This window comes from Heterocephalus glaber, unplaced genomic scaffold (assembly GCF_053883595.1).
Source record: "Heterocephalus glaber isolate CG9 unplaced genomic scaffold, H.glaber_assembly_v1.0 deba00001461, whole genome shotgun sequence".
Lineage (NCBI taxonomy): Eukaryota > Metazoa > Chordata > Mammalia > Rodentia > Bathyergidae > Heterocephalus > Heterocephalus glaber.
In genome coordinates this window covers 44,422,254-44,442,014 of record NW_028258308.1, presented here as the reverse complement: position 1 = coordinate 44,442,014, position 19,761 = coordinate 44,422,254, and the positions used below count along the sequence as shown (strand labels likewise).

At 39.5% G+C, this 19,761-nt stretch overlaps 2 pseudogenes; both read left to right on the top strand.

Annotated features, from left to right (window-relative positions):
• Positions 1 to 893: 893 nt before the first annotated feature.
• Positions 894 to 15,917, top strand: LOC147826816 (meiosis-specific kinetochore protein pseudogene; annotated as a pseudogene).
• Positions 15,918 to 16,674: 757 nt separating this feature from the next.
• LOC110344057 (proteasome assembly chaperone 2 pseudogene) lies at positions 16,675 to 19,761 on the top strand (annotated as a pseudogene).

The following is a 19,761-nucleotide window of genomic DNA, read 5'->3' as shown; positions in this document are numbered from 1 at the left end:
AGGGCTGGGGATTTAGCTCAGTGGTTCCACTGCCTGCTGCGCAAGTGCAAGGACCTGAGTTTGATCCCTGGTACCAAAAAAAAAAGAATTCTTATCAAAGTCAGGTGTCTTGGATCTCTGCCTGTAGAGCCCCATCAAGGGAGGAAGGTCAAATTTTTCCCTATCTCTCTCTTTCCAAATTCAGATCAACAAGAGAAAAACACTTTTAAGAACTCATTTTTGGGAGGCCGGGGATTTAGCTCAGTGGTTTCGCCTCCTGCTGCACAAGCACAAGGACCCAAGTTCAATCCCCAGTACCAAAAAAAAAAAAAGTAGGAGATTCTTAAAAAAAAAGAATTCATTTTTTTGGATTGTGCCTCTGTGTAAATTTGGTTTGAGGATAGCAATTGGCATCTTTCACTCCCAGGGACAGTTGATGCTTCTGCTTCTCTTGTTTTATATAGAGAGAGCTTGGCTTGGCTTTCCATCTCTCAGTGTGAATAGGTTATCAGGTGTGCATATGCAAGTGGCCAACCATCAGATATGGGGTGATATTGGTTGGGTCTAGAATGTCCCAAAAAACTCTTGTGTCAGAGCTGGGACTTTTGGGAAGTGATTTGCTCACACAGTCTCTGATCTCATCAATGGATTAATCCATTGATGGATCCATAATTTGATGGGCTACAGGAATACAGGAAGAAGATGGACACCTCAGAGGTGGGATCCAGTAGAAGGGAACATGCCTTGGGCTGGGGATTTAGCTCAGTGGTTCCGGCGCCTGCCTCGCAAGCACAAGGTCCGGAGTTCAATCCCTGGTACCAAAAAAAAAAAAAAAAGAAAGGGACATGCCTTTGGGGGCTATATCTTGTCCCCAGCCTCTCACCTTTCATCCCTCACTCCTGCCCCTTCTCACCATGCGGTGAGCAGTCTTCCTCCTCCACACCCTTCCTCTATGATGTTTCTGCCTCAGCAAGACAAAAGCAATGAAGCCAGGTAAGCATGAACTGAAACTTCTGAAACCATGAGCCAAAATAAACCTTTCCTCCTTAAATTGTTATTCTCAGGTATTTTGTCACAACCACAGAAATTCAACTAGCAAAGAAATGCCAAGAGTATGACTAGACTGAAATGTGAGCACACCCCGTTTATGTCTCTGATATAGGACTGGGGCCCTCACAGGGTCAAGAGACAAGGATTCTCAAGCCTTAATCCATGACCTTTATCCACTAAAGGTGAAGACATGTCTTTTTCCCTATCTTCTCTTGCTAACAATGTATGGGATGCACCCTGCCCTTATCCTCCCTTAGGGCAAGGACCAAGGGCATTCTATACAGCAGGGTGTAGTTTTGGAAAATGCCATACTCATGACCCAGTGGAAAATTATCAGGCCCCAACCCACCCTGGTGGCACCATAAAAGCTAATCCTGTTCTTTGTTAATAAGCCAGTCTAATCTTCTCCATAAGAGCTGCACCCCTTTCAGCTCTTTTCCTCAAACTGAGGTTCCCTCCCTATTCTCTCTTTTTATCTAGATTAAAGCTTTTGGGCCAAGGATTTAGCTCAGTGGTTACAGAGCCGGCTTCAAAAGCACAAGGTCCCAAGTTTGATCCCCGGTACAAAAAAAAAAAAAATTAGATTAAAGCTTTTGCCCATAAATTCCTGCTGTTGCCAGTTTTCATTTCCACTATCATTGAAGTAAGTTCCCATACACAGCCTGTATCAGCTTGCATTCTGCCCCATTGCCAGTTCCCAGTGGAGATGTCTAAATCTTTCTTTCAGCTGTCCACAAGAGTTCCTGTGGATCTGGAGAGGACTGTGTCTGGGCACCCTCTTTGGGACACCCCTTGGGTCTTGGGTTAAGACTCAAAAGATATTGAGTCACAAAATACTTATTGGTTTCGGTGGAGTTGCTTGATGGGGATACATTTGCTTTAAAAGTTTGGTTTAAATTTTTATTTAAATGAGATTTATAATGATTGATTTTTTTTTTTTTTTAAACTGGGGATTGAATCCAGGACCTTCTCACTGAGCTTCCAGCCCTCTTTTTATTTTTCATTTTGAGACAGGCTCTCACTGTCTCTGTCGCCCAGGCTGATCTTGAACTTGCAATTCTGCTGCCTCATTCTCACAGAATGCTGGGATTATAGGCCTGTGCCAACACACTCAGCTCTAGTAATCTTATATGTCCTGGTATAATGTTACCTATAAGTAATAAATCCAGTTATTATCTTAAAGTATTGTGTGTTGCAGGAATGACTGAATTTCTTGTCAATTTAATTGTAATGAACTTTCATTAAATCTTTAAATGTTGCCATTTAAAATCTTGTGTCATATGGACATAGGCAATTTTTTACACTAATGCTTTCCTAAAAGGTTTTTGCAAATAAGTATAATCTGAAAGTCTTTTGTCTTCAGCGAGATTCATGGAAATGACTCTGACAAGTACAAGTGTATGGTAAGTTTAGGATCATTCTTTTGGGCTCTGGTAAGAGCTTCTGGAACTCTGATGAAGAAATGAATGGGCTCTTAAAACTGCTAAGATCAAACAGAACAATAACTGATTCCATGGAACTAGTTGAATCACCTTGACAAGAATGATTGAAATTTTTATTATTGTTTGAAACACTGTTATTTATTTGATGTTTTGTTTGTCTAGATTTAAACCAACTTTTCTCTTTTTTTTCTTAAGCTAACTATAGCTCACAACAATCTAGTAAATTATGCCTTTGTAAATGGAACTAGAGCATTTATTTTTTCTCTCTACTCAATCCCATTTTCATGGCAATATTTACATAAATTCAATGGGAATCTGTTCCTTTTAAGAAGACAAAATTGGAAACATCATTTATACCACCAGGGGCTTGGTGGGGCCACATGTGAGAATGATATATATAGTTAGATACATGGCCCTGGGATTTAGCTCAGTGGTTCTGCTGCCTGCCTTGCAAGTGCAAGGTCCAGAGTTCAATCCCTGCCCCCTCCCCCCAAAAAAGAAAAAAGATACAACCTGATGATTTTAAGGAGCTGCTTTTAGTTTGTGGAATCAATAAAAACTCTTGTGATAACTAACCTTTGACCTGGCTTGAAAGCATAGCTAGACTTACAGATAAGTAAATAATATCTCTTTCTGGCATGCCCTGGGGATATCTTGAGAAACTAAAGAAGAGAAGGTTAGGGACTGAGGATGTAACTCAGTGGCAGAGCATATGATTAGCATGTGTGAGACCCTGGGTTCAATCCCCAGCACTAAAAATGGGGGTAGGGAGGAACCAACCCAAATCTACAGGTACTGTAAGTGAAATCTGCTAGTAAGTCCTTAGCTTAGCTTCTTCCCTGCCTGGAAAAGATTTTAAAAGTCTAAGCTAAGATTCCTCATAAAAACATTCAGCAAAGCAGACTTTAAAAGATCCTGTATGGTTTATAACTATTCTTGCTGCCTTTAAGCAAATAAGCAGGCCAAGTTTCAGTGAGACAAGATTAATTTTGAAAGATTATCTTTGATTATCTGGATTGTCTTTGGTAGAAATGGGGGTGACTCTAGGGAGAAAACTGTTTCCATAGAAAATTATAGTGCAACCTTTATTTAACTCAAGTCCTATTCATTTTCTTTGGAGTTTAGTTATTTACCTTCAAACTGGACTGAATCCTGAATCCTTCAGTTTTTTCACATATCTGATTATGACTCTAAATTAATGTTTTAAAATTTGTCCCCATTTTTCTGACTTGAAGTCACTAAGAACAGAGATGTTCCGTTTTCTTTTCTTTTTCTTTTTTTTGGTACTAGGGATCGAACTCAGGTCCTTGCGCTTGCGAGGCAGGCGACAGAACCACTGAGCTAAATCCCTGGCCCGAGATGTTCCTTTTTCTTAAGTTCTGTGAGCAGAAAGTGCATAGCTTGTTGGACGGTCTGGAAACATGCCCACACACCCTCTGTGTCTGTGGAAGTCCGCTGGACCACCCGATGACGTTACCAAGGACATTCAAACTTCAACAGACACCTCGAGCCCAATACCTAGACATCTTCTCAACTGGCTATGCACTGATTTCAGGAACTGGGTTTACAGTCAGCTCCAGCTATTACTTTTTGTTTCTCCTTGTTTCCTTAGAAACATCTCTTATTAAGCAACTGATTGCTCTGAAGTGAGCCTACTTTAGGGGGAAGCACACCTGCTGCACCATCTCCTGAAATGACAGGTAATTGTTGACCTTGACTAGTCCCCTAAAATCATATCTTGGGGTGGAATATTCTGGTCTCTTACACCAAAGTCCATAGAAAGCCAGGATATGCCATTCCTAATATGCCTCTTTAGTATAAGGATTGTTTTGAGAGACTGCCACAATATAAGCAGCTCTGAAAACAGGGCAGAAGTTATCATTTTGTAAGGAAAATTTTCATCTCTAAAGGAAAGCAACATTTGTGAGAATGTCTTCCTGGCATGGTTTCTATGCCCCTCTAAAGCTCATATTGACATCTAACTGACATTATGATGGCATTGGGAGGAGGAATCTTTAAGGGGTGCTTAGATCACAAATGGATTACTACTGTTATTGCAAGAGTGAGCATGTGATCTTGAAAAGGGCTTTGTTATGAAAGTTAGCCCTCAACTGCTTTTTTCTTTTGGTACCAGGATCAAACTCAGGATCTTGCATTTGCGAGGCAGGTGCTGGAACCCCTGAGCTAAATCCCTGGCCCTCAACTGCTTTTGATAGTGAGAGCTCTCTATCAGTAATAGTCTAGCCTCATCCCAGGCAAGTGCAAGAACAGAGTTTGTCTACACTAATCTAAATCTACTATCTCCTAGAGATAGAGATAACAAAATAAAACAAAGCAACCCTTAGCCCTATAATTATGAGCCTAGACCTTGCTATTTATGACAATCTAAGTTCTATGAAAAAATTGTATTTTAAAAATTGTTAGGGCTGTGGTGTAGCTCAGTGGTAAAGCACTCATTAGCACAAGCAAGGCCCAGGTTTGGTCCTCAGCACTACAAAGAAAAATATTTTTAAGTAAAAATAAAAATGCTTTTCAATATTCAATTTTCTAGAGGTGTGATAATAGTATCAATTGGAGTTCATCAAACTTACTTCAGATACACAGATGCTCAAGAACATATGAAAACAAGCTCCATATCATATGTTATCAGGAAAGCACTAATTAAAACAACAGTGGAAGGTCATGACATGCCTAATTGAATGGCCAAAATCCAAAACATGGACAACACCAAATGCTGGCCAGAATGTGGACCAACAAGACTTTTACTCACTGCTGGTAGAAATGAAGAATGGTACAACCACTTTAGAAGAGGCCTCGGCAGTTTCTCACAAAACTAAATATGCTCTTACCATATGATCCAACAATCACACTCTAGGGTACTTATGCAAAGGAGTTGAAAATGTTCATATAAAAACCTACTTTCTTTATATTTGCCCAAACTTGGAAGCAAATAAAGATGTCCTTCAGTTGGTGAATGAATAAATTGTATGTGGTACATGTAATGATGGAGACTTCTTCAACACTGTAAAGAAATGAGTAACAAATTCATTGTTTCATGTAAAGACATGAAAGAAACTTCAATATACATTACTAAGCAAGAGAAGCCAATCTGTAAAGGCTACATACTATACAATTCTAACTATGTGATATTCTGGAAAGGCAAATGAGGTTATGGGGTTGGAGCAATAAATAGGTGGAACACAGATATTGGAATGGTGGGTACATTTTTCCAAACCACACAATATACAGTAACTAGAGTGAACCTTAATGTACACCATAGACTTTGGGTGTAATCATTTGTAATTCAGGTTTATCAATTGCAACAAATGTGCCTCTCCTCTGTAGGAGTGCTGGTTAACAGGAAAGGCTGTGCATGTATGGTGCAGAAGGAATTCCCAGTGCCTTCCTCCAGTTTGCTTTGAATCTGAAACTGTTGTAAAAAATAAAGTCCATTAAATTTTTTTTTTTTTGGTACCGGCGATCGAACTCAGGTCCTTGCACTTGCGCAGCAGGTGGCGAAACCACTGAGCTAAATCCCTGGCCCCATTAAAATTTTTTAATTGTTGCTTTATCTACTTTTGGACTGTTCAGAGCAATAAAAACACATTTAGAATAAATTCATTGTACTAAAAAATTATTTACATTTAAACATTTCTATTAGTGTGTTTTGATTCAACTAATCATAGCTTTAATGATGAACAAGAGATTTGTAAGACAACAGGTTTTAAATCTTTCCTTTTCACTATGTTGCCATTAATTTTTTTGGGGGGGGTATCAGGGATCGAACTTGGGTCCTTGCGCTTGCGCAGCAGGCGGTGAGACCACTGAGCTAAATCCCCAGCCCTATGTGGCCATTAATATTAAGTAGCCTCTCTTTAGTCAAATGCTTCTCCTCATGTATTTTTAAACTTTTAAAATTATTAAATATTTTTCCTTCAGAATAGTCAAGAAAACAATATAACAGACAACCACACAGGCAGCATGAATGTCGGGATGGATGTTAATGTGCTACCATGTATGTTTCATTGGCATTTTCAAAGGACAGGGTACATTTTATTGTTTTATTATTATTTTCGTTTTGTTTTTGTGATAAGATCTTTGTTATGCTTGAGATCTAGACTGTACCCCCAAAACCTCATGTGTTCAGAGCTGGGCTTTGGGAAGTGATCGGATCTACTGATGAGCTTATAGCAAAACGCAATGTTAAGAGATCTGGTTGAAGAGATAGGTCACTGTGGATCTTCCAAGTTCCTCACTTCTCTCTGCTTCTTGGCTTCCGTGACATAAGCAGTTTTGCTTCACCATGCTGTTCTGCCTTAGAGCCAACCTGCCATAGACTGAGGCCACGAGGCAAAATAAACCTCTCCTTTATTAAGTTGTGGGTATCAGGTATCTTGTCCCAGTGACAAGAAAGTGACTAAGAAAGTCACCCCTAGGTAGCCCAGGTTGGCCTCAAACTCATGATCCTCCTTCTTCAGACACAAGAGTGCTGTACATTATACATTAATGGGACATAACTCTCACTATTTGCAAGCCTTGTCACCATGTATATCATTTCTACTTTCTTTCCTTCATCTGCAAACTCTTAAAAACCCAGGGGCCTGTTGGAAAAGATCCTTCTCTCTGGCCCACTTTTCAAAGCAGTTTCTAGGCAGACATATATATATTGCTGGTATCTGGGTATTTCTACAAGATCATGCAACATGAAATTGCTCTGAGTTCTTCTTAAATAAAACCTCATGGCAATGGATTCCTAACTAATTGCTTTATAGTCATGCATAACAATGGTTTTAGGAGTCAGATATTGCTATGGTTTAATCTTCAATGCTCCATGAAGGCCTGGGGCACCATGGGGAAGTGGTGGAACCTTTAGGAGATGAAGCCTAGTAGAAGGAGGTTGATCATTGGGCTGTACCCTTGAAAGGGTTATTAGGATCTCAGACTCTGCCTCTCTTTTCACCTCCTGGCTCCCGCATAGTGAAGAGGTCTTCATCACATGCCTCACCCCCACCCCGTGCTGGACCCCGCCCCGTACCAGGGATCGAACTCAGGACCTTGTGCTTGCAAGGCAGGCATGGTGCCACTGAGCTATATCCCCAGTCCATGGCTAGTACTTTTTTATTTGACATTTACTTTGAGTAATGTGAAAGCAAATACATAACATGCTTTTGCCATGGTGACTGTGATGTCACAGGCCCAAAGCAACAGGGCCAATAGACAACATAAACGTTTCCTTTTTGATTATCTTAGCTATTTTATCACAGTGACAGAAAGTTGACTAAAACAGATTATTTATTTATTTAGGCAGCACTGGACAGTGAACCCAGGGCCTTGTACATGCTAGATAAGCATTCTACCACTAAGCTACACTTCACCTCTTTTAATTTTATTTAGAGTCAGGGTCTCCCTAAGTTGCTTAAGCTAGACTAGAACTTATGATCCTCTTGAATCCCAAGTAGCTGGGATTAGAGGCCTGGGCCACTGCACCCGGCTTTTTTGTTTAATTTTAATGTAACCTTATAATACAAACAGAAAACTGTATAAGTCATAAGGGTACAGCTTGAGATCACCTAATCCATCTGGTACTTTATTAAATGATGGGGATGCTATAATCCAGTAATGGTCATAGAAAACTCTGGTTAGAGTCTAAGAACTTGTAGCATATGAATCTACCATATTTCCCCCAAAATAAGACCTAAACAGAAAATAAGTCCTACCATGATTTTTCAGAATACTCATAATATAAGCCCTATCCTAAATATAAGCCCCAGTTAAGATCATCAGCCAGATGGATGTATTTAGTAGTCTGTTGCAACACAAAATGGACGTATTGAATTATAAAATACTAATATTAATGCATATTTAAATATAAGTAAATAACATTACTTAAAATAAATGATAATATAAATTATAATTAAGTATTTGTAAATACCTAAGCAGGACCTTGGACAAGAGATAAAAGCCTATGTAAACAGATGAATTTGAGGGCTGGGGATTTAGCTCAGTGGTTCCACTACCTGCCTCAAAAGTGCAAGGACCTGAATTTGATCCCCAGTACCAAAAAAAAAAAAATAGATGAATTTGAGGCTTATTGCCAAATGACCATTTGGAGTCCAGATACAAAATGTGAATAACATGCACACTTGATAATGAATGGATGTGGTTGTGTCTAGTATGAATCTTCATAATTTAATACATTATGAGTTGTAATGAATGTACTTAATGCACTTGTGTGAAATAAACAATTTCTGAATTTCTGGTGCCTGCAATTTTTTGGTCACTTGTGTGTGGAACATCATTCTTAACTGTCATGACTCTTATTGCCACTCCTGTCCTGTAAGTCTTCAATTAACACTTGATTTAATAGAAACTTTGTGAACCCTAGCCTGCAAGAGATTGTGACTTGGGTGAAGAATTCATCAGTAAAATCACTGACAGCTGTGTTGCCAATGCACTAGGAGCAGGCTGCATGGACAAGAAGTGCTCATTTAAGGAGAGCTCTATTGCCAGACATGAAGATTGGGGCCAATAGTTCCACAGGAAATGGAGTAGCAAGATACTCAGGCTGGAATTTGGGTTTTGGAGAGTTATGAGAGTGTTTCAGAAGAAGATGACGTGACTATAGCTGAATGTAGATTTTTGCACATGAATAAATGTAGAATTTTGTGTATGAATAAATGTAAATTTTTGTACATAAATTTAAAAATCCCCTCAAAGTAAGCCCTACTGTGTCTTTTGGAGTGAAAATTAATATAAGACCCAGTCTTATTTTGGGGAAAATGTGATATAAGTGTTAGTTACTTGATATTTGTGAAAAATAAATTCATAGGCTCTGTTATGGTTTATATCTGGATGTTCCCCTCCCAAGTACTCATAGGTGGGGCTTTGGGGAGTGACTGGGTCATGGGTGTGGGATACTGGATTAGTCCACTGATTGATTTAGCATAGTTCTGGGTGTAGATGATGGATTTATTGAAGAGGAAAGACCTCCACTGGCTGTGGGTGGCACCAAACAATAGGCTCCTAGCCTGGGTGGAAGGAAAGGGAAAGAAAAAGAAACACTTGCCACTGCCATGTCACGAGCAACTTCTTCTGCCATTTTGTCCTACCATGCCACCCTGCCTTGGAGCCAGCCAACTACGGACTGAAACCTCTGCAAAACTGTGAGCCAAAATAAATATAAACCCTTCCTCCTTTAATTTATAGATGTTGGATATTTTATTCCAGTGGCAAGAAAGTAACTAAGATAGATTTTGGTGTTAGAGAAATGGGGTCATTGCTGTGATGATACCTGACCATGTGGATCAGAAGCCTTGGAACTGGCTAGTGGTAGGAGTTTGGAAAGGTTTGGAGATGCCAGCCAGAGAAGCAGCCCTAGAATGCTGTGAGCTGAGCTTGATGGAGATTCTGGTCAGAGCTCAGAAGACCAGAATTCTGAGAGTAATTTAGCCGGTGAAGACCAAGCTCAGGAGGTTTCAGTTGGGAATAAGAACTCCAATGGCAGTTGGACTCCAGGCCATGTGTGTTATGCTCTGGTAGAAAATTTGTCTGCATTTGGCTTGTATCCAGAGACTTTTCAGGAGACTGAGATTAAAGGTGGTGGACAAATGAATCTGGCAGAAGAAATTTCAAGGCAGTCTGGTGTTAAGGCAGTGGCATGGCTACTATTGGGGGTTTTTAACCTTGAGAAATAAGAAAAAACAGCCCAGAAGAATGATTGTAAAAGTTTAGAATCTTCCCAGAAGGGAAGCTCCATTAAAGTTAGAACAGAGAAGAACCTGGTTGCTGAAAAGATTAGCATTAATAAGTTAAGTACAGTAAAACCTTGGATGGTGAGAAACTTGTTCTGTGAGTGTTCCACAAGAAAAACAAACATTCCTAATAAATTTTAACTTGATAAATGAGCAATATCTTGCAATATGAGTAGTACATGACACCAAATGGCACATAATCACAACTGAGCCAATGGTTCCTCTCTTCTTTCTGTCTCTCTCGCTGTGGGATTATGAATGACTGTCTCTCAACAGCAAGAGCTTATGGAGGAGATCTCATCTGTAGAGGAGGAAGTGGGAAAGGTGGGGAATCCTTCACTTCAAATAAGATTAGGGAGATTGTAAAATGTGGGAAACAGTGCAAAATTTTGTAGAAAATCATCACTCAAATAAGACTGTAGCAGTGTGACAAATGAATCTGTTTAATGACAATACAATGTCACATTTTCCCCAAAATCTTCAAAAGGAGGCAAAAGCAAGGGGCATTGGATAGGTTCCTTGTTAAAGTTGCACAAAAAGAAAAAAAAAAGTTGCGCAAAAAGAAAGATTCCATTGAGCCAATAGATAGCAATGATTCCGTTAGTGATGGTCAGAGTTGTCCTACACAATAATCCTTCTCTCTCTTTTCTCCCCACACGGGCTGCATGAGTTTTCAAGAGCAAGTGCCAGTTAATTTTTTTATTTTTCTTTATATTTTGTATTATATCACAGTATTATAATCATTTTTTTTTTTTTTTTTTGGTACCGGAGATCGAACTCAGATCCTTCCGCTTGCAAGGCAGGCAGTGGAACCACTGAGCTAAATCCCCGGCCAATAATCATTTTTATATGAATATTTTGGGTTGTGGAATGACTCAACTGAGTTTCCATTTTCTTATGGGGAAATTTACTTTGATATACAAGTGCTTTGGATTATAAGTGTGTTTCCAGAATGAACTATGCTCATAAACTAGAGTTTCATTGTACTTTGGAACAGGACAATAGAAAAGATGGCCTGAGAGCATCACAAGAACCAGCAGGACTCCACCTTTTGCAAGCTCAAAACTACAAAGGTGAGAGACTGCTTTAAAAGAACCCCAGAGCACTTTGTACCAGAATGATGGCAGCCTAAGGAATTTGTTCCTAGGGATTGGGTTCATAGTGCTCAGCAATCCAGGTACTTGACCTCTACAGCCAAGAGAGAAGGAAGCTTGGCTACTACTCCAGCTGGTGGCAGACCCTGGTGTCATCCTCATGGTGCTGGTTTTAGGCGCATGTAGAATGAAAAGTTGTGGGGTCAGGAAGGCTTCTACTAGATTTTATTCTTTTTTTTTTTGGTACTCGGGATCAAACTCGGGACCTTGAGCTTGTGAGGCAGGCAGTGGAACCACTGAGCTAAATCCCCAGCCCTCTACTAGATTTTAGAAGAAGGCCTTGGGAGGCCAGGCAGTGTGCTCCTGAGAGGGCAGTATGTGAAGCTGTGAGTGTGAGTCCAAAATTACAGTACAGAGACTAGAATGTTGGAAAAGCCAAGAACATGGATTGTCTGAGGAAAGCTGAAAGGAGTGAGCAAAGCTGGCCAGAGAGAGGCCATGAGGATTACAACTACCAGCAGTGCTGGAGGGGCAGAGCCACCCAAGCCCTTTGGAGTTTACATTTCGCTACAAATTGCCTAGAAGGCTGTACATGGAACTACAGGACTTAATGTTTGCCCTGATGGAATGTGATCTTGCTTTGGTCTCATTTCTTTCTATCCCCCTATTTGTACCTTTTGGAATGGGAATGTTTGTCTTGTACGACAAGTTGGAAGAGTTTAATTTTGGAAGTGTTTCATTTTCTTTTCAGGGACTTGCAGGTAAGAGTTTTCCTTAAATCTCAGAGGAGAATTTGAACTTGGACGTCTCAGCAATGCTGAAACTGTTAGGACTTTGGCAGCTCTTACCAGTAGAGATAGACTAAATGCATTTTGCATAAATGTATGTGCATGAGTCTTTTGGGGGTCAGGAGCAGAATGTTAAGGCTTATATCTAGATGTCCCCCCAAAGGCTCATGCGCTCATAGGTAGAGATTTGGGGAGTGACTGAATCATGGGTGTGTGTTACTAGATTAATCCACTAATTGGTTTAACATAGTTCTGGGTGTGGAAGATGGATTTGCTGAAGAAGGAAGACCCACCTAGGGTGTGGGTGGCACCAAGTAATAACAGGTTTATAGCCTGGCTGGCATAAAAGGGAAAGAAGAAGGAAGGGAAGTTCTACAAACTGTGAGCTAAAATAAAGCTCTTCTCCTTTAATTTGTAGATGTCAAGTATTTTGTCCCAGCAACAAGAAAGTAACTAAGACAAGCTTTCAATCAGTCTAGACAACTTCGCAAGACCTTACCTCAAAATAGAAATAAAAAGGGCTGAAGTATAGCTAAGTGGTAGAGTATATTCCTAGCATATGTGAGGCCCTGGGTTTTATCCCCAATACTGAAAAAAAAAAAGCAAATTTCACCCTAGCAATTGCGTTCACATAATTGACCTAAACTAATACTAAACCATGAAGTTAACTTTTGACAATATTGTGGATAGCTCTAGATGAAATAAAAATGAGGTTAAAGGTAATTTTTCCTTTTTGATGATGAGTGGGAGGAGATTCAAACACACAGTAAAGGTACAAGAATGGTACAATGAAAATCCAAACACTCTCCACTCACATGAGACAATTAGTGACATTTTGCCATATCTGTGAACACTTTTTCCCTCTCAGACTCTTCTCTGTGTCTTTCAGATAGATAAATAAAAATTTTAGGTCTATATTTTCTTGTGTCACTTCAGATAAATTGTAGGCACTAGGAAAGATCATTCTAGTATGAGTCTTCTAAGCTAAGGACAAACTCCTACATGACTTCAGGTCCAGTATAAGACCTAGGAGGACCAATCATAAGTCCAGAGTAGCATCTGCTGAAGTTCAGGTCTGCAGCGTCCCCCAAGGCCCATGTTTTAAAAGCTTGGTCCTAGTGTGGCAGTGTTGGTATTGGAATCTGTAAGAGGTAGGGCCCAGTGAGAGCTCTTTAGGTCTTCGAGGTGTGCTCTTGAAGGGAACTGTGGGACCCAGACTCTCTTTTTCTTTCTTTAGAGCACCACGTGCTCCCTGCCAAAATGCTCCCTCACCACTGACCCACAGCAATAGCACCAACCAGCTGTGGACTGAAGCCTTCAAAGCTGAGGCAAAACAAGCCTTTTCCTTGTGTAAGCTGATTATTTCAGGTATTCGTTAATGGAAAGCTGAGTAAGCATTATGTACAACCCATACTCAAAATTTGTAAATAGTCCCCAGAAACATCTTTTTTTTGGCACTGGGGATCAAACTCAGGACCTTGTGCTGGCCAGGCAAGCACAGCACCACTGAGCTACATTCTCGGCCCCCAGAAACATCTTTTACACTTTTCACTGCTTTGCAATTGCTTCTTATATGTTCTTTGGGATGTGAACTTCTTTTTTTTTTCTTTTTTAAACGTATAATGATATTGATTTTTTGATGCAGTACATTTGTCTAGTAGAATGGTCCACAGATTTGATTTGCCTAAATTATCTAATTGGGTCTCTTAATACCTGTTATAGTTTATATCGAGATGTCCTCCCAAAGCCTCATGTGCTTCTAGGTAAGGCTTTTGGGAGACATTTAGATCATTCAGCAGTGGGTTAGTCCACTGATGAGTTCATGGCTGGGTGTGATGTTGGGAGGGGAAGCCTGGTTGGAGGAGGCAGTCCCTGGTGTGTGGCCTGGAAAGGTCTATCTCTTCCCTGCTCCTCCCTTGATTGCTCCCTCTGTGTCTCACCACTGTGCCAAGACCTCTTTCCCCTCTGCCATGACACTCTGCCTTGGACCAACCAACTGGGAACTGAAACCTCTACACACTGTGAGCCAAACAAAGCTTTCCTCCTTCGAGTTGTGAGTGTAGGATGTTGTGTATCAGCCACGAGAAAGTCACTAAGACAATACCACATACTTTTTTTCTATCCTCTGAATTTTTTGGAAACTGAAAATGAAGTTCACAGCCTTGATTAGACTTATATTAAGCATTCTGGACCAGAAATACGTCACTGGTGATATGGTGTATGTTTTGTTTCACCTGAAGAGAAACATACAATCTGGATGTCCCACTATTTGTAAGGCTAATTTGGATCATTTGATTAAAGTGGTGACCACCAGATCTCTCTATTAGGAAGGTACACTCCTTGTAATTCACAATTATTATGCAGATGATTCTTTGGTACCATGGGAATATTCTGTTCACCACAAAATTTCATGTTGATGATCCTTGGCTGAACAAGGAGTTGTAAATTGGTGACTGTACAAAAATGAATTTAATATTAGATTATTAGATAATAATCATACTTCACTATACTTTATCTTAAACTAACACAGATAAAGCATTTATTGCCAGAGAATTTCTAATTATGTGCTCATCAATAGATTAACTAGTAAAGAAAATGTGATATACATGCCTAGTGGAATATTGTTTAGCCAATGAAATCCTGTCATCTGCAACAAAAATGGATGGAAGTGGAGGTCATTATGTTAAGTGAAATAAAGCAGACACAGAAAGATGAATAGCAGTGTGAAACAAGGGAGATTAGATTTGATCAGTGAACACTGTACGCATGCATGGAAATATTATACTGAATTCCATTATTTTGTACAATTAATACTTGTTAATAAAAAAGAATTGTCTATTCTACTATTGATATACTATAAAATTCAGTTTACTGACCACAGCCACAAATCTTGAGTAGCAAGAAGGCATAAGAACAGCTATAAAATTTATAGGGAAAAGTGCAGTGTTTGGATTAAAAATAGACTACATTCTCTTGAGTACTGTACATTGTTATAAAAGTCTGTGTGGTTTAAAATCTGACAGAGGATTTAATAATTAATAAAAACAGTTAACAGAGCCCTTGCATACCACCCCCCCAGTGAAAAATCTGTAATTCATATGACGATTAATTTTATTGGCACTTATAGAGCGATGAGTCAGAACATGGTAAGCAGATGAAACAGTATTTTTGGATAAATCAAAGTGTAGCTGGTTTCTGTGTCTTCCCAGAAGCCCCTGCATTGCCTCACTCAGCACTCAGTTGAAAGATACAGGAGAGAAAAGTCTGCAAGAAAGTAATCCTTGAGAAGAGACCCAGAATGAGATTGCTCCACTGAGCGAGTCAGTGACTGATGACCTCCAGGTTGACAGTAGTTCATCAAATAGTGAGCTAGTATCAGGACCAAGTTTACAACATATTTCCAGTTCTCTTCTGAGCTATTCAGTCGCAGAGTCTTACACAGAATTCAACAGTGTTGAAGAAAATTTAAGTGGTTTTTCATCACCTGAACTGTTCAGAGGATCAAATTATTTGGATTAGGAGTGTCCCAAAATGACAGAACACGTGCAGGGCAAGAATTCTACTCTCCTGGACACCAGTAAAGCAGTGGCAATAGAGAAGGCACCAGAGTTTTCAAACCTCTCTGCAATTTTGGATAATGCAGATTGTGAGGTTTTACTTGCTAAGAAAATTTGCCCTTCAACCTCTGAAGAAACAAAAAAATTAGCCCAATTCAGTATAATATGCATGAAAATCCACTTTTACAACTTTAGGAGGAGGTTGAAAGTGAGTCATCAGGTTACTCGGCTACTGATGATGATTTGGATCATGTGAGCCAAAGAAGATAGCAAGAATGACAAGAAGTACAGAATGAAGACCTGATTCAGATGGGGAAGAAAATAGTAATGTAAATAGGTATTTGACTAGTCAAAATGCTACATGGGCTGGGGATTTAGCTCAGTGGTTCCCGCACTTGCCTTGCAAATCCAAGGTCCCCAGTTCGATCTCCGGTACAAAAAAAAAAAAAAGCTACAAAATGCTCATGTGTATCTGAGTGATCCAAGGCTAGAACTAGGTCTGAAAATGTTTTTCAGTTCTTGACATGGATGAAACTTATTGAACAGAATGTCAACACTGTGATGCAATACTGGAAATTGTTTGTAATGGACAACATGCTACAAGATGTTTAAAATACACTAAAAATGAAATACAAGAAAACATTCTATATGCATCAATAGTAATACTCAAAAATATATTTATCATGACACCTCACTATCTGAACGAAAAGCCTTCATAGCAGGACTTTATCATGTTAATCATTAGAATCTAGGATTTATGGAGAAGTGACATTTTAGTGTTGAGATTTTTAGAACAATAATGACACTCAAGAGCTTTGGCTTCTTTTAAAATTGCCTATGTTTTGATGACAAAAAGTCCTGCCAAGAAAGGAAAAAATACAACAGTTTGGCTGCTATTTGCTTATTTGTTGAAAGCTTTGTTTCAAACTGTCAAGCAATTTATACATTGTGTGAATACATGACAAATGATGAACAACTTGCATCATTTAGTGGTTGTTGAAGGTTTTGGCAATATGTGTCAAGTAAACCTTCTAAATATGGTATAAAAATATATCCCCCGGTAGATGGGAAGACACTTTATACCTTGAATTTAGAAATTTATCCTGGAACTCAGCCACCAAGTCTTTCTTCATGTAGTAATAAACCATATGACTTTGTGACAGAGTTGTTGCACCTATTTCAAGAAGTAACTGGGCTGGGGATTTAGCTCAGTTGTTCCAACATCTGTCCCCAAAGTGCAAGGACCTGAGTTCGATCCCCAGTGCCAAAAAAAAAAAAGTAACCCAAATGTCACATTGTTACCATGGGTTCAGGAGTTACCCATTGATGTTACATTTGCTAAAGGAACACCGGTTGACCAGCACAGGAACTATTTGCAAGAACAAAGCCAAGATACCTGAAAAAATGTTGCAAGTTCACAACAGAGAAATGTATAGTACAATCTTTGTATTTCAGAAAGACATAACATTGGGCTGCTATAGTGCAAAGAGAAAAAAACTAGTATTGATACTGTCAGCATTACACCATGATGATAAGACTGATAGTGAGGATGGGTGTGGTGGTTTACACTTCTGTAATCCCAATGCTCAAGAGGCTGAGACAGGAGGATCCTATAATTTCAAAGTCAACCTGTGTTACACAATGGGTTCCAGGCTAGCCTAAACTACTTTATGGCAAAGAAAAGGTAATATTGATACTGTCAATGTTACACCCTGATGATCAGATTGATAGGCTGGGCATGGTGGCTTACACCCCTGTAATCCCAGTGCTCAGGAAACTGAGACAGGAGGTTCCTATAATTTCAAGGTCAGCCTGTGCTATGTACATAGTAAATTCAAGACTAGCCTGGACTTGTGAAACCCTATCTCAAAACACACAAACAAATGAGCAAAGATTGGTAGCAAATCTTCAACCCAAATGAAGCCAGAAATGGTCACATTTTACAGTAAAATGAAAAGTAGAGTAGATGTTGTTGACAAGTTATGCAGCAACTGTGATGTCACTTAAAACACAAATCATTGGCCAATGGTTGTGTTTTCCTCGATCCTAATCATATCAGACACAAATAGTTTCATAGTTTGCAAAGAAAATAATAAGCACAAAATATCATGGAGAAACTTTCTTATTGGATTGGGACTGGAATTAATAAATGATCAATTATAACAGAGGAAGAGCAGTATGTATCTGCCCAAAGAACTCCTCAAAATTGTAGAGCAAGAACATATAAAGAACTTTAAAAAATCAGACCCCTCAAATATAAAGACCAAATTCAAAAATGGGCATCTGTAATGAGCAGACATTTCTCAGACAAAGAAGTAAAAGCAGCAAATAAACATATGACAAAATGTTCAACATCACTGGTCATTCCAGAGATGCAGATGAAAACAACACTGAGATTCCACCTCACCCCGGAAAGAATAGCTGCTATCAAGAAATCAATCAATAACAAATGCTGGCGGGGTTGTGGGGAGAAAGGAACCCTTCTCCATTGTTGGTGGGAGTGCAGACTGGTGCAACTGCTGTGGAAATCAGTATGGAGACACCTCAGAAAACTAGGATTAGAGGTCCCACTTGACCCAGCTATTCCTCTACTGGGTATCTTCCCAAAAGAATTAAAAGAATCATACTACAGTATACCCACGTCTGTAGCAGCCCAGTTTGTAATAGCTAAAGCTTGGAAACAGCCCAATTGCCCATCAACTGGAGATTGGATAAAGAAGATGTTATTTTTTATAAAATGGAGTACTACTCAGCCACAAAGAATGAGAAACTAGAGACATTTATAGCTAAATAGATGTACATTGAGGCCATACTCCTAAGTGAAATAAATAGGACACACGTGTAAATACAGAATAGTTTCTCTGATGTGAGAAACTGCAAGTGTAAATGAGGAACAAAATGTATAACTGATAATGTGAAATAAGAAGGAAAGGTCTAAAGGGGTAGGGGAAGTAGGAGAGGTAGGGGCAAGGAAAGAAGGGAAAGGAAAAAATATGAGAAAAGGAAAAAATGGTAACAAAGTCTTTGTAAATAGGGAAGGGTGGAGGGGTGAAGGGAGGGCAGAGGAATGAGGAAAAAATAAGAACCAAGATACATCATGTAAAGGTACAAGTTCCCAATGGTGAATCTAACTGTATTGTATACCTAAAATGTACCAATAAAATTAATGAAAACAAAAAAAGTGTAGTCCAGGGCAGAAACTAATTTATTTGAGTAGTCTGGTTACTCTGAACTCACCCTCTTCCTTTCCTAAGCCTAAAAAATAAACAATGTTTAACATTTCCCAAGCATCCATGATCAATCATTGAAGTGTAAAACACTGGGGATTTAGAAAAAGTGCTATCAAAAAATGGCAATCAAAATCATTGGGAAAGTTAGCAAAGACTGAAACTTATATCCTTTGCATAAAAAGTTAACCAAAACTAGGCAGGACCTCGCACCACATGCATCAGCTCAGAGGTGCAGTGGATTACAAGCTGGGGTGACCCCACCCTGACTCCCAGGCCCTAGTTCTCCTTAAACCTGCGCGACCTCCTCCCCACCGTGTTTGGTGCCCTGCTGGGAGTCTCTCCCCATCCTCTTGACGCCAGAAGTATTGGTTGGAGATGTTGGCCAGCTTGCGATAGATCTACTGTTTCTACACTGACCATATCTAACATTGGCTCCTTCTACACTGATGGATGGCCAATGGTTGGAAACAAACTGTATGCAACTGTAGGAGAAAAGTTAACTCAGGGTGAATGTAGAAGTATATTCATTGCCTTCAAGGAAGCCAGTGGCTGTTTGGTTAGGACCTGTTTTTATTAAGTATAAATCCAAGTCATTCTGTGAACATTTCCTTTCCTGGGTGAAGAGTTGTAGCTGTGCAGAGTGACTGCCCTCTCCAGCTGTCACTCATACACTGCAACATTCTACCGCTTCACAGTGCTCCCATCAGGTACCTCCTGACAATTTCAATACAAAAAAAGGGTTCAGAATAAAATAACAAGCAAGAAATGGATAAGGCTCCCTGCATTCTTGAAATAAATGATTCTGATTTTTGTATCAGTATTCTGGGAGGAGTTATCACAAAAATACTCTATAATGAAAGCTGTTCTTAA